Below are 15,535 nucleotides of genomic sequence, written 5' to 3'. Positions count from 1 at the left end.
GGCATATATATTCTTCAGTTATATTTTTTGAAAAAATGAAATCCGACCAGGCATGGTGGCTCACACCTGTAATCCCAGCACTTTGGGAGGCCAAGGCGGGCGGATCACCTGAGGTCAGGAGTTACCAGCCTGGCCACCATGGTGAAATTGCATCTCTACCAAAAATGCAAAAAAAACCAAAAAAACAAAAAAACAAAAAAAAACTTGCCAGGCATGGTTGCAGGAGTCTCTAACCCCAGCTACTTGGGAGGCTGAGGCAGGAGAATCACTTGAACCCGGGAGGCCGAGGTTGCAGTGAGCCGAGACCATGCTATTGCACTCCAGCATAGGCAACAAGTACGAAACTCCATCTCAAAAAAAAAAAAAAAAATTAAAAAAAAAGAAGAATTCTGTCACTCACAGCAACATGGATGAACCTGGAGGACCTTATGTTAAGTGAAAAAAGTCAGGCACAGATAGATAAATACATGTTCTCACTCATATGTGGAAGCTGAAATTTGACTAACAGAAGTAGACGATAAAATAGTGGTTACTACAGGCTGGGAAGGTTTAGGGGAGGTGGGAATAGGGAAAGATCTGGTTAGAGGTTACAAAACTACAACTATATAGGGGGAGTACATGCTAGTGCTCTGTAGCTCTGTAGAGTGACTATAGTAAATAATAGTTTATTGCATTTGTTTCAAATACCTAGAAGAAAGGATTTTAAATGTTACCAACACACAAAAAAATAAAGTTTGGAGGTGATAGATATGCTAATTGGCCTGGTTTGATCATCATTCTATACATGTATCAAAATATTACCCTGTGCCCCATAAATATGTACAATTATTATGTGTCAATTAAAAATACATACCTAGTTTTTAAAAATGAATTTTAAAAAATTAGTGGTCTGGGTGCCATGGCTAATGCCTGCAATCCCAGAGGCAGGTGGATCACCTGAGGTCAGGAGTTTGAGACCAGCCTGGCCAACATGGTGAAACAACATGTCTACTAAAAATACAAAAATTAGCCGGGTGTGGTGGCACGCACCTGTAGTCCCAGCTACTCAGGAAGCTGAGGCAGGAGAATTGCTTGAACCTGGGAGGCAGACATTGCAGTGAACCGAGATCGCACCACTGGACTCTAGCCTGGGTGACAGAACAAGACACCGTCTCAAAAAAAAAAAAAAAAAAAAAATTAAAGAGATTTTTGAATCCTCTACCAAAATGACGTGAAAAGTACATCATAATTTTTATAACCTTATTTGCTATATTTTGTGTATACTACAATTTAACGCTTTAAAGTTGGCCTAGAATACTAGAAAAGCTTTCTGGAATTATATAGTTATACATCACCCAGATCCATTAAAATTGTGCCTAGAACCTTTATTGGAAACATAAGTATAATTTTCTAACAGGTGAGATTTTAAGTACTTAGTGTTATTTTTTTTTCTTTTTTCCTCTCCACAGAAGTAGACAGAATTCACTGGTATAATTACACTGGTGAAGATAGTAAATTGTGTTTTTGTTGTTTTTATCATTCCTCATTATTTTGTTTACATGAATAAACTTATTGAGACATTTTATTTGTAAGTACAAAGACTCCCATAAGCCACTCTTTACAGCTTCCATCTTTTATTCCCTTTGTGAAAACGTGAAGTCCTCACAGCTGCTTTAGAGGTATTAGAAGGTCTGACTTGTTTGAAAAAGCTTCAGGGCTCATAGGCAATGTTTAAAGAGGCTTTGGCAAAATAAAATGTAGAAAGCTTTTAAGCAGCTGTAGGGATTCTGTCAATTGAGAAGTGAGTCCAAGATGGCAGCGTACATTGGAAAACCATTCATCTTGGGTCATTAGTGGCTTTTTGAGGTTAGTCTAACAGCTAGGGTAGTGTTATTATTGACTAAGGGTCCTTACTGACCGAGGAGCAAATTCAGCCTTATCTACAGGGTCCTCCAAAAATGCTTTGCTGAGTAGCTGCAATGGTTTAATTTAAGGAAAAAAACAAATAATTATAACTGCTCAGTCATATACCTTTGACTAAGGCAATAAAAACTGATTTCTAAGATGTTAGAAGGCCTTTTCGATCATGAAAGAGAATTGAAATTATGTAGTCATATTTTATTTTGTATTTAAAATATTCCTTTCACTTTGAAGTATCATTTTTTCCTCTTTGAAAAATTTATATTATTCATATCAAAGATTTCAACTAACAATAAGAGAACTGATGGTTAGTGTACTTATTTTGTGTTTACTGAATGTTGATTTATGGTCTGTGCTAGATACTATGAAAGATGTAAAAAGCCAATAGGCGAAGTTTTTGCCTTCAGAAAGAGTGTCCTCTCTTTGAGGGAGAAAAAAATGTACAAATGAATAATTAGAATAAATAGCAATGGAAGGAACTATAAAAAATATACTGAGTTCCTTATGGTAGAAAATACAGATAACCACACACCAAAATAATTTTTATAGGTACACTAGTCCTCTTAAAATACTACAGTAGCTCACAGAAGTGGTGTAGAGATCATTCAGATTTCGGAAAAAAAAAAAAAATCAGGATTTAATGTCTGTTACTCTTACCTACAATTTAATTCACTTTGATTTCCCTAAGATAATTCCTACATTGCAAGATCCTTTTAATCACTGAGCAAGTAAAGGTCAAATGTCAAGATGGATAAACATGGCCCTGCCTCTTTTTTCAAGTGAGACAACACTCATGTCAGGAGTATCACATAGACTTGAGATCTTTTTCTAAATCTTTCCTTGCCTAGAGCAGCAATAGAGGGAAAAAAAAAGCATAAAGGGGTCATCTAAAGGTGAGTGTTGAAGAGCATTGTGGAAGACCAGATGAGAGCATGTCCTCCAGTTCAGTGCTCTCAAAATTTGGTCAGGTGAGGCTCATGGACTGCTTGTACTAAATAGTGCTGAAATCGAGAGTTCGGTGTTTAGAAATTTCTATAGCAATTTGACAAAGTAATTCTATATCTGTCAATTTAATAATAAAATTTGGGGTTTATATTTTCTTACATCTTCCTGGATTTTTTCTTTTTCTAATGAGTTATTTTTATTGAAATTTACAGTTTTATCAGTGTGCAATTGGTTATCACAAGTATTTTGAAAAGCCTTGTTCTAGTAGACAATTTGAACTCCACTAATTGAAACTTGATAGCACATTTTTTTTTAAACCAACTGCACAGCTTCTCCTGTTTTTCAACTGTGATGTACACAATATGTTCTTGACAGGGTGACGTTGGCAGTTGGGGCTTCGTGGACTTCATGGTACAAGTCTGTCTGTGGGCTGTTTGAATGAAGAACTTCTGGGAGGCAGGCACAATACAGAGAATTTTTGCCAGTGTTTTAGATGAGATGGATGTATGTTCCTCAATAAATTGGTGGAGGTTTATGAACACAGAATATCACAGCAGCAAGGGAATAGCATTGGTCCCACAAACAACATCGAGGAAAATGCCAGGCCCTCTAGAATACTCGTAGGATCATAGGTACATTGCTTCAGGCTGACTGCTGCTATGCAGGTAAACACCAGCAGTCAGCATTTCCCTCTCTGGTGACTTAGAAGACCCAGTCTTAAACTCTGGTAAATAACTTGGAGGAAGTGAGGCCCAAAGAAGAAATTTCTGACATTGTAAGTAAGCCACATGGGAAGGGCAGGAAAGACATCCACAAACAAAAGCTCTCGGTTTCCTGCTCCCATTTCCTTCCAACTTGTTGCTGCTTTTTAAAAGTGTGTGTATGTGTTTGTAAAGTTCTCAGGCACAATTGATTCTAGACTCTCAGATCGCAGATGTCAGGAGCTCAGGATGAGCTATTTTTGGATTTGGTGGCTGGAAGTCAGAAAAGTCAGTATAAATTAATCTTACTTTAGATTGTACATAAATTGTCAATGAATGCCTAATTTTAGTCCTTCCTTTTTGAAGGAAAAAAATAGTTGGACAAAGTAATCTATTTGCCTATAAATTCTAGGCTTTCATTTTTTTAAAAGGATTTTTAATAACTCTAAAGTACATTTCTACAAATACATTTTTATTTGGGCATTGTTCTCAGGTCTTCATCTTCAATAAGAAAAAAACTAAAGGCAGAATGACAATTATAGGAACCCCAGGAAATTATTTTAGTAGTTGTTGTTTTATTTAACTTTTTGTAGATAACTGTAGAGTTGCCTGTAGTGGTAGGAAATAAAAGGGCTAGTCTATGGGCTTTTTACTTAGTTTTTCCACAAAATAACAAACATCTTGCATAACTGTAGTACAATATTACAACCAGAAAATTGACATAATCCACAGAATGTATTCAAATCTTACCAGTTTTACATGCACTTAAATTGCATTAAATTAATGTATACAAGTGTGTATATGTCTGCGTTAACTTAATGCGATTTAAAATGCATGTCATGTCTGCATTAATTTTATGCAATTTTCTACTATCTGTAGGTTTGTGTTACCCAAGATAACAGAGCAATTGCATCCCAACTATCCCTTGTGCTGTCTTTCTATAACCAAAGCCACTTTACTCTTTCTCCACTCACGTAACCCCTGGCAAACACTAATCTGTTTCCATCCTTATTATTTTTTACATTTAAGTAATACTATATAAGTTGAATCATATGGCATGCAAGATTATATGCTTGGCTTTTTAAACTCACAATTATCCCCTTTAAATCCACTGAAGTTGATTCAATAATTCATTCCTTTTTTTTTACTGCTGAGTAATATTCCCTGGTATGAATATACCAACGTTTTTAAAATGTTCACCCATTGAAGGACATTTGGATTGTTGCTTTAGAGTCTTTTCTTTATATTGGAAATACTCTTCTCCATTATCTTATGTGAGAAATGTAGTATAAATTTCCTGAGCACTCACGTGTGCCAGGTGGTGCACTAAACGTTTTTCATACACCAACTTCTTCACAGAACAGCTCTCTGCAGTGGATGCTGTTACTGTCTGCGCTCGGTGAGTACCCCTCGCCTGAAGTCCCAGGAGTGATCTCAATTCCTGGATGCAGTAGCAACGTGCAGGCACCAAGCACAGCTTCCCATCCTCGGAGGGAAAGCACTCATGGAGTGTGGGCAGCCTGTGGCCCAAGAACTCAAGCAGCTGCGTATTTATTTATTTATTTATTTATTTATTTATTTATTTATTTTGAGACGGAGTCTCGCTCTGTCGCCCAAGCTGGAGTGCAGTGGCGCGATCCTGGCTCACTGCAAGCTCCGCCTCCTGGGTTCACGCCATTCTCCTGCCTCAGCCTCCCGAGTAGCTGGAACTACAGGCGCCCGCCACCGCGCCCGGCTCATTTTTTGTATTTTTAGTAGAGACGGGGTTTCACCATGGTCTCGATCTCCTGACCTTGTGATCCGCCCGCCTCGGCCTCCCAAAGTGCTGGGATTACAGGCTTGAGCCACCGCGCCCGGCCTGCAGCTGCGTATTTACAACAATGGCAGTGAGGCCAAAACTGGGAAAATGAAGTTGTCTTTTCTTTGGAGAGACTGGATAGTCTTGTTTGGGCAATCCCAAAATATAGAGGCCAAGACCTAGATTTATTCTATGATCGATCCTCAAGGCTTAGTCAGAATTTGAGGAGAATTTGGGTGAGGGGCAGGCCCGGAAGCAGCAAAGCACACACAGCCATGAGGGGGATCATATGGTGGGGACATTTTCCTACAACCTGAGGGGGTGTGGGTTCACATCAAGAATGTAAGCAATGAACTGTTAGGGAGTGAAGAGACTGAGATGATGTCACTAGTTATGCTCTGGGGTACGAGGTCAGCAGGACAGGAATGCTGTCAGCTTCTCTCATTTGCTTATTCATCTTTATAATGCTGTCAGCTTCTCTCATTTGCTTATTCATCTTTATAATGCTGTCAGTTTCTCTCATTTGCTTATTCATCTTTATTTGATCCTTCAGGGAGTTACAGTGGCCCCAGGTAGGTGTTGAGTTGATCACTTCAACAATTTTCCAGTAAGACTTATAAAAAGCCTAAGAGGTGTGTGATGTTGTTGTGTAAAACACATACAGACACATACAATGGACCAGGAGAGAAGCGACCTTGGCTCTTGTTCTGAGTGGGCAGAGTCCTTCAGGCAAGTCACTTCATCATTCAGTGTCCTCAAATGCAAAATGAGAAGATAATTTAGAATAATTCTTCAACGTTAAAATGGAATAATTCTGTGAAAAACACTGTGAACATTTCCATGCTATTTTGAACTATCACACTTAATTACTAATACTATTGTTATTTAAATTGAACAACTTGTATTGCAGAATTATTTAGGTGATGTTTATCTGGAGATAACTATACACTACATAATAAAGATATATATGTACTCTATATAAATGCATTTTCCCATTTAGGAAATATAGAAAGAAGACTCTTTTTGGGGGGTGTACCATTAGCAGCTTTAAATATTTTCCTTGTTTGTATTTATCCAAATAAATGTAGCATTTTGTTTTATGATGCTTTCATTGGAATTTGAGCAGGGAAAGCCAGAATGTAGAGAGCAAAGGTAGAGGTGATGCTGTGTGAATGCATGCTGCTAACCAAGGTAAAATCCATTTGCTTACTGAATGGCCTACATGGTCAGGGATGAGAAGAGAGGAATGAGATTTGAATAGGCAAAGCTTGGGAGGTCTTCTTAAAATTGTTCCCTCTTCAATTGATTAAAAATTCCTGTATACTGGACATTCTCCTTTGGGAAAGAGTTAAGCATATAATGCGTTGCATTACTAATATTCATACCTAGAGGTGATCTGTTAGGGAGTTAACTGGGGAAGGAGTGAGATGAGGCAGAAGAGACAATAAGGGAAAAGAAACAGAGGAGCAGCCAGCAGAGGTCAGTCTTTTAAGGGCCTTTTTTTTTTTCTTTATTATTCTTTAAGTTCAAGAGTACATGTTCACAACGTGCAGGTTTGTTACATATGAATACATGTGCCATGTTGGTGTGCTGAGCCCTTTAACTCGTCATTTACATTAGGTATATCTCCTAATGCTATCCCTCCCCCCTCCCCGCAACCCACGACAGGCCCCAGTGTGTGGTGTTCCCCACCCTGTGTCCAAGTGTTTTCATTGTTCAATTCCCACCTATGAGTGAGAACATGCAGTGTTTGGTGTTCTGTCTTTGCTATAGTTTGCTCAGAATGATGGTTTCCATCTTCATCCATGTCCCTACAAAGGACATGAACCCATCCTTTTTTATGGTTGCATAGTATTCCATGGTATATATGTGCCACATTTTCTTAATCCAGTCTGTCATTGATGGACATTTGGGTTGGTTCCAAGTCTTTGCTATTGTGAATAGTGCCACAATAAACATATTTGTGCATGTGTCTTTATAGCAGCATGATTTATAATCCTTTGGGTATATACCCAGTAATGGGATGGCTGGGTCAAATGGTATTTCTAGTTCTAGATCCTTGAGGAATTGTCACACTGTCTTCCACAATGATTGAACTAGTTTACAATCCCATCAACAGAGTAAAAGTGTTCCTATTTCTCTACATCATCTCCAGAACCTGTTGTTTCCTGACTTTTTAATGATCACAATTCTAACTGGCATGAGATGGTGTCTCATTGTGGTTTTGATTTGCATTTCTCTGACAACAAGTGATGATGAGCATTTTTCATGTGTCTGTTGGCTGCATAAATGTCTTCTTTTGAGAAGTGCCTGTTCATATCCTTTGCCTACTTTTTGATGGGGTTTGTTTTTTTCTTGTAAATTTCTTTGAGTTCTTTGTAGGTTCTGGATATCAGCCCTTTGTCAGATAGGTAGATTGCAAAAATTTTCTCCCATTCTGTAGGTTGCCTGTTCACTCTAATGGTAGTTTCTTTTGCTGTGCAGAAGCTCTTTAGTTTAGTTACATCCCATTTGTCAATTTTGGCTTTTGTTGCCATTGCTTTTGGTGTTTTAGACATGAAGTCCTTGCCCATGCCTATGTCCTGAATTGTATTACCTAGGTTTTCTTCTAGGATTTTTTTTTTTTTAATACTTTAAGTTCTAGGGTACATGTGCACAACGTGCAGGTTTGTTACATATTTATACTTGTGCCATGTTGGTGTGCTACACCCATCAACTTGTCAGCACCCAACTTCTAGAGTTTCTTCTAGGGTTTTTATGGTTTTAGGTCTAACATTTAAGTCTCTAATCCATCTTGAATTAATTTTTCTATAAGGGATAAGGAAGGGATCCAGTTTCAGCTTTCTACTTATGGCTAGCCAGTTTTCCCAGCACCATTTATTAAATAGGGAATCTTTTCCCCATTTCTTCTTTTTGTCAGGTTTGTCAGAGGTCAGATGGTTGTAGATGTGTGGTATTATTTCTGAGGGCTCTGTTCTGTTCCATTGGTCTATATCTCTGTTTTCATACCAGTACCGTGCTGTTTTGGTTACTGTAGCCTTGTAGTATAGTTTGAAGTCAGGTAGCATGATGCCTCCAGCTTTGTTCTTTTGGCTTAGGTCTGCCTTGGCAATGCGGGCTCTTTTTTGGTTCCATATGAAGTTTAAAGTAGTTATTTCAATTCTGTGAAGAAAGTCATTGGTAACTTGATGGGGATGACGTTGAATCTCTAAATAACCTTGGGCAGTATGGCCATTTTCACAATATTGATTCTTCCTATCCATGAGCATGGAATGTTCTTCCATTTTTTTGTGTCCTCTTTTATTTCATTGAGCAGTGGTTTGTAGTTCTCCTTGAAGAGGTCCTTCACATCCCTTGTAAGTTGGAGTCCTGGATATTTTATTTTCTTTGAAGCAATTGTAAATGGGAGTTCACTCATGATTTGGCTCTCTGTTTGTCTGTTATTGGTGTATAAGAATGTTTGTGACTTTTGCACATTGATTTTGTATCCTAAGACTTTGCTGAAGTTGCTTATCAGCTTAAGGAGATTTTGGGCTGAAATGATGGGGTTTTCTAAATTAACAATCATGTCATCTGCAAGCAGGGACAATTTGACTTCCTCTTTTCCTAATTGAATACACTTTATTTCTTTCTCTTGCCTGATTGCCCTAGCCAGAACTTCCAACACTAGGTTGAATAGGAGGGGTGAGAGAGGGCATCCCTGTCTTGTGCCAGTTTTCAAGGGGAATGCTTCCAGTTTTTTGCCCATTCAGTCTGACACTGGCTGTGGGTTTGTCATAAATAGCTCTTATTATTTTGAGATATATTCTATGAATACCGAATTTATTGAGAGTTTTTATCATGAAGGACTGTTGAATTTTGCCAAAGGCCTTTTCGGCATCTATTGAGATAATCGTGGTTTTTGTCTTTGGTTCTGTTTATACGCTGGATTACATTTACTAATTTGCGTATGTTGAACCAGCCTTGCATCCCAGGGATGAAGCCCACTTGATCATGGTGGATAAGCTTTTTGATGTGCTGCTGGATTCGGTTTGTCAGTATTTTATTGAGGATTTTTGCATCAATGTTCATCAGGGATATTGGTCTAAAATTCTCTTTTTTGTGTGTGGTCTCTCTGCCAGACTTTGGTATCAGGAAGATTCTGGCCTCATAAAATGAGTTAGGGAGGATTCCCTCTTTTTCAATTGATTGGAATAGTTTCAGAAGGAATGGTACCAGCTCCTCCTTGTACCTCCGTTAGAATTCGGGTGTGAATCCATCTGGTCCTGGACTTTTTTTGGTTGGTAGGCTAATACTTATTGCCTCAGTTTCAGAGGCTGTTATTGGTCTATTCGGGGACTCAACTTCTTCCTGGTTTAGTCTTGGGAGGGTGTATATGTCCAGGAATTTATCCATTTCTTCTAGATTTTCTAGTTTATTTGCATAGAGGTGTTTATAGTATTCTCTGATGGTAGTTTGTATTTCTGTGGGATCAGTGATGATATCCCCTTTATCATTTTTTATTGCATCTATTTGATTCTTCTCTCTTTTCTTCCTTGTTAGTCTTGCTAACGGTCTATCAATTTTGTTGATCTTTACAAAAAAACAGCTCCTGGATTCATTGATTTTTTGAAGGGTTTTTTGTGTCTTTATCTCCTTCAGTTCTGCTCTGATCTTAGTTATTTCTTGCCTTCTGCTAGCTTTTAAATGTGTTTACTCTTGCTTCTCCAGTTCTTTTAATTGTGATATTAGGATATTGATCTTAGATCTTTCCTGCTTTCTCTTGTGGGCATTTAGTGATACGAATTTCCCTGTACACACTGCTTTAAATGTGTCCCAGAGAGTCTGGTATATTGTGTCTTTGTTCTTATTGGTTTCAAAGAACATCTTTATTTCTGCCTTCATTTCGTTATGTATCCAGTAGTCATTCAGGAGCAGGTTGTTCAGTTTCCATGTAGTTGAGTGGTTTTGATTGAGTTTCTTAATCCTGAGTTCTAGTTTGATTGCACTGTGGTCTGAGAGACCCACAAAGATATTCCTTGAGAAGAGCAACTCCAAGACACATAATTGTCAGATTCACCAAAGTTGAAATGAAGGAAAAATTGTTAAGGGCAGTCAGAGAGAAAGGTCAGGTTACCCACAAAGGGAAGCCCATCAGACTAACAGTGGATCTCTCAGCAGAAACTCTACAAGCCAGAAGAGAGTGGGGGCCAATATTCAACATTCTTAAAGAAAAGAATTTTCAACCCAGAATTTCATATCCAGCCAAACTAAGCTTCATAAGTGAAGAAGAAATAAAATCGTTTACAGACAAGCAAATGCTGAGAGATTTTATCACCACCAGGCCTGCCCTACATGAGCTCCTGAAGGAAGCACTAAATATGGAAAGGAACAATCAGTACCAGCTACTGCAAAAACATGCCAAATTGTAAAGACCATCAATGCTAGGAAGAAACTGCATCAACTAATGAGCAAAATAACCAGCTAACATCATAATGACAGGATCAAATTCACACATAAAAATATTAACCTTTAATGTGAATGGACTAAATGTTCCAATTAAAATACACAGATGGGCAAATTGGATAAAGAGTCAAGACCCATCAGTGTGCTGTATTCAGGAGACCCATCTCACGTGCAGAGACACACGTAGGCTCAAAATAAAGGGAGGAAGATCTACCAAGCAAATGGAAAACAAAAAAAGGCAGGGGTTGCAATCCTAGTCTCTGATAAAACAGACTTTAAACCAGCAAAGATCTAAAGAGACGAAGAAGGCCATTACATAATGGTAAAGGGATCAATTCAGCAAGAAGAGCTAACTATCCTAAATATATATGAACCCAATATAGGAGCACCTAGATTAATAAAGCAAGTCCTTGGAGACCTACAAAGAGACTTAGATTCCTACACAATAATAATGGGAGACTTTAACACTCCACTATCAACATTAGACAGATCAACAAGACAGAAAGTTAACAAGGATGTCCACGAATTGAACTCAGCTCTGCACCGAGCGGACCTAATAGACGTCTACAGAAGTCTCCACCCCAAATCAACAGACTATACATTCTTCTCAGCACCACATCACACTTATTCCAAAATTGACCACATAGTTGGAAGTAAAGCACTCCTCAGCAAACGTAAAAGAACAGAAATTAGGTGACTTCTTTAGGCTTCCTCAGCACTTCATTGGACATACAATGAAGGATCTGGGCTCGAGGGAACCCCTCCAGAAAAACCTAGAGTGAAGTGCCTCTATTATCATTCTGTCCTAACATTAGATATAAATTGCCACTGATAAAAATAACTTTACAGGGAAATTGCTCCTGAGGAAGAAATTCATTGTCTAACTGAAGCAAACAATTTCATCTGAATCTGAATAAAAGCAATAATCTTTAACAAAAAGCTTCTGTCAACACTAAACTCATTTCACTAGTTTCTTAAAGTGTTTAACCTCAGCAATATATCTTTCATGCTCATTAAAAGGGAAGCTTTGACATGCTTTTGTTTTTGGATGCTTATATCTCTTTATTAATTTCAGTTAAATATCTTACAAGCTGTCATTTTCTTTCAAATGTTAATACTTACAAAAATGGTGGATATTCTGATAAGCCTCAATAAATATGTTGTAACAGAGATTTTTGACTTTATCATGCACTTCTGTTTATTTAATTACTGATCATTTTACCACTTAGAAGACCAAAGCACTTCACAAACATTAAGAGGAAAACATAATCCATAGGAATATTTCTATTATGAGATAGTCAATTGCAATGATAAGGCTAGTATATGTTGATGTAACATTTACTGTAAATAAATTATTTGTTTATTATGGCATCCGGTAAAAGAAGTAGAACAGCTATAATTTATTGTTTGTATTACGGATGAGGAAACAGAGCTTACGAAGCTTATGGACAGTGACCAAGGCATTTAATTAGTAGGGGTGCAAAGAGAATCTAGAACTTATGGCTCCTGATTTATTTCTCCCTCCCTCCCTCCCCTCTTCCCCTCTTCCTCCCTCCCTCCCTCCCTCCCTCCCTCCCTTCCTTCCTTCCTTCCTTCCTTCCTTCCTTCCTTCCTTCCTTCCTTCCCTCCCTCCTCCTATAGGATCTCACTCTGTTGCCTAGGCTGCAGTGCAGTAGTGTGATCATGGCTCACTGCAACTTCAACTTCCCAGGCTTAAGTTATCCTCCTGCCTCAGACTCCCAAATAGCTGAGATCACAGATGCATGCAGCCATGTCCAGCTAATTTTCTCTATTTTTTATAGTAATGAGGTCTCACTATGTGGCCTAGGCTGGTCTCAAACTCCTGGGCTCAAGCAATCTGCCTGTCTTGGCCTCCCAAAGTGCTGGGATTAAGGGGTTAGCCACTGTGCCTGGTCTTCATTTTTTATTCAATCATTCAAATAAATGGAAAATATTCGGGACCATTTTGGACCTGTTGGATTCTCTGTGCCATTTCTTGTTTTGTTAATAGCCTCTAATAAATAACTAAGAGGAGTCCTCAAAATTGTAGACAGGAATCCTACTGACAAATTTGAATTCCTTAACCATTTCAACAATTTGAAAGTATGAAGAAACTGAAGAGAGAGCAAGTGACTTGTGAGGCCTCTCTGGAGAGAGAAACAGAGATTGTAAGACTCCCATCTTCCTAGGGATGTGGGGATGCCACTGCCCCCTTGCCTCAAGCCTGGAGGAGTGGGCTTCCAACAGCTGGACCAGATTGCCCTAGGTGTCTTCCCTCAGTTCATGACTCAATCCCAAGAGCAAGACAGGAAGAGGTCATCATTTTTGATTACTGAAACCCCTGAAGGGCAAAGAATGAACTTGCATTTTTTGAGGACCACATGCCTGGGGATACTATGGGAGAGAAGAGATGATTAAAGTCCTGCTTAAGAGACCTGTCCAGTGGGTGAGGGAGTAACAAAAGAGCAAGGACCCTAAGGCCCAAGTTAATAATCTGGGGAGGAGGAGGAAGAGAAAAAAGAAAACCTTCTCCCTTCCCAGTCCCCAGGTTCTAGCCCCAGCTGGATAGGGAGTAAGGGAGTAAGGGTTTTTTTTTAATCTTTCAGTGAACACTGGAGTATTGAATTGGGATGTTTGACTTAAGATTGGAATAAGGATTGGAATATATGGAACTGGGTACTTTTAACTACTGAGTAGAGACTGTGTGTTTGCAACTTAAAAGAATTGGATGTTTTTTGCTATAGTGAAAACCAAAAATAGACCAGGAGCAGTGGCTCACACTTATAATTCCAGCACTTTGGGAAGCTGAGGAGGGTGGATCACCTGAGGTCAGGAGTTCAAGACCATCCTGGCCAACATGGTAAAACCCCATCTCTACTAAAAATAAGAAGTAGTTGGGCATAGTGGCTCATGCCTGTAGTCCCTTGGGAGGCTGAGGCAGGAGAATCACTTGAACCCGGGAGGTGGAGGTTGCAGTGAGCTGAGATTGCACCACTGCACTCCAACCTGGGTGATAGAGCAAGACTCTGTCTCAGAAAAAAAAAAGAGAACCAAAAATAAAACTCTAAGCCCCCAGCCAACTGATAAACCCTCCCCTCTGCCAAGGACATTCTAAAGTTAACCCAAAAAACTAGTTCAGGATATAATGGCAAATGAGGGTCAGACATTCCTCAATATACCCTCCTCCTGTTGGAATTCAGGCACAGCTGACCAGCATTAGCATTAAAACAGAGACCTTGAGACTGATTGAACAGACCCTTTAAGTCTGATAAGAAATATTTACAGTCTGTTCTCTCTGAAATCAGCTACCTGGAGGCTTCATCTGCATAATAAGAACCCTGTTCTCCAAAACCCCTTATCTTAACCCAGACTCTCCCTTTTATTGATTCCAGATCTTTAGGTAATAACTCTTTCAATCAATTGTCAATCAAAAAGATCTTTGGATCCACCTATGACCTGAAAGCCCCACCCACTTCCTGTTGTCCTGTCTCTCTGGGCCAAACCATTGTACATCTTACGTGTATTGATTGATGCCTTATGTCTCCATAAAATGAATAAACCAAGCTGTAACCTGACCAGCTTGGGCACATGTTCTCAGAATCTCCTGGGGCTGTGTCATGGGCCATTGGTCACTCATATTTGGCTCAGAAATCTCTTCAAATATTTTAGTTTGACTCTTTGTCGACAGTTGTTTAAAAAGAGATACTAAGTTATTGATTTAGTGGATTTCTTTCCAGTTTTATTCTTTTGCTACCACGAACATGATTTTATATTTTGCTTTTGTGTTTTTTTATGATGGAATTATCATAAGTATTTCCATGCTGTTATGTAATCTTCCTGATCATCATTTTAATGGCAGCATTGAGTTCCCTGTATGTGGGCCATAATTTGCTTTCCCATTTCTGTGCTGTTGGATATACAGGCTCTTTTAAAGCTTTCAAAAATAGCCTTTTAAAACTATTTTAATGTTGTTTGTTTGTTTCTTAGGATATGGGTTTACTATCATCAAGAAATTTCTGACAACTTATAAGCATTGTTTATAATTATAAATTGCTCCCTAAATGTAACTGCAACTTCTACTATTACCAAATGTATAAGAGAACATTTCTATTTTATGCAAGCCAGTTTTGGATGTTATTTTTTTAAAATTTTTGCTAATTTTATAGATTACAAGTTTTAAAGTTTTTTTTTTTTTTTTTTTTTTAATTGTACCTTTGACTTATACTTCTTTGATAAGTAGTGGTGCTTGGTGTTTTTCTAATTAATTTTGTACTCTGAAATCATTTCCTGCTTTGCTTATTTATTTAAAGTATTCTTCCTAAATGTAGAATGATTAGGAAAAGACTGAGACTTTAACAGATACATAGTAAGATAACATAAAATAACATAAACAGGTAGCATATCGGGGTAGAATTATAACTATTAAGTAAACATGTGAGACAGTGCTGAATCACAGTAGTTATCAAATAAATGCAAATTAGAAGAGGAATGAGGTTTATAAATGTATTACCTCTTTGTTTACTTGCTATTGATTTGAACGCAATCTTTTATTTACCTTTAGTTTCTATTAACTTTTTCATACGTGAGAGCTTTTATATTTATGGGGTTGATTATAGGATTATTTCCTCTTTTTTGTATGTTTGTTTTACTTAGAAACTCAGCCTCCAAAATAAATAATCAGATAAATTTTCTCTAATTTTCTTTAATAATAATATTTTTTTTAATTCCTCAGGAATTAAATATGTTG

The sequence above is a fragment of the Papio anubis genome, chromosome 15 (genome assembly GCF_008728515.1).
Source record: "Papio anubis isolate 15944 chromosome 15, Panubis1.0, whole genome shotgun sequence".
In the NCBI taxonomy this organism is placed as follows: domain Eukaryota; kingdom Metazoa; phylum Chordata; class Mammalia; order Primates; family Cercopithecidae; genus Papio; species Papio anubis.
The sequence above is the reverse complement of the archived record's forward strand: the minus strand, read 5'-3'. Positions refer to the sequence as shown.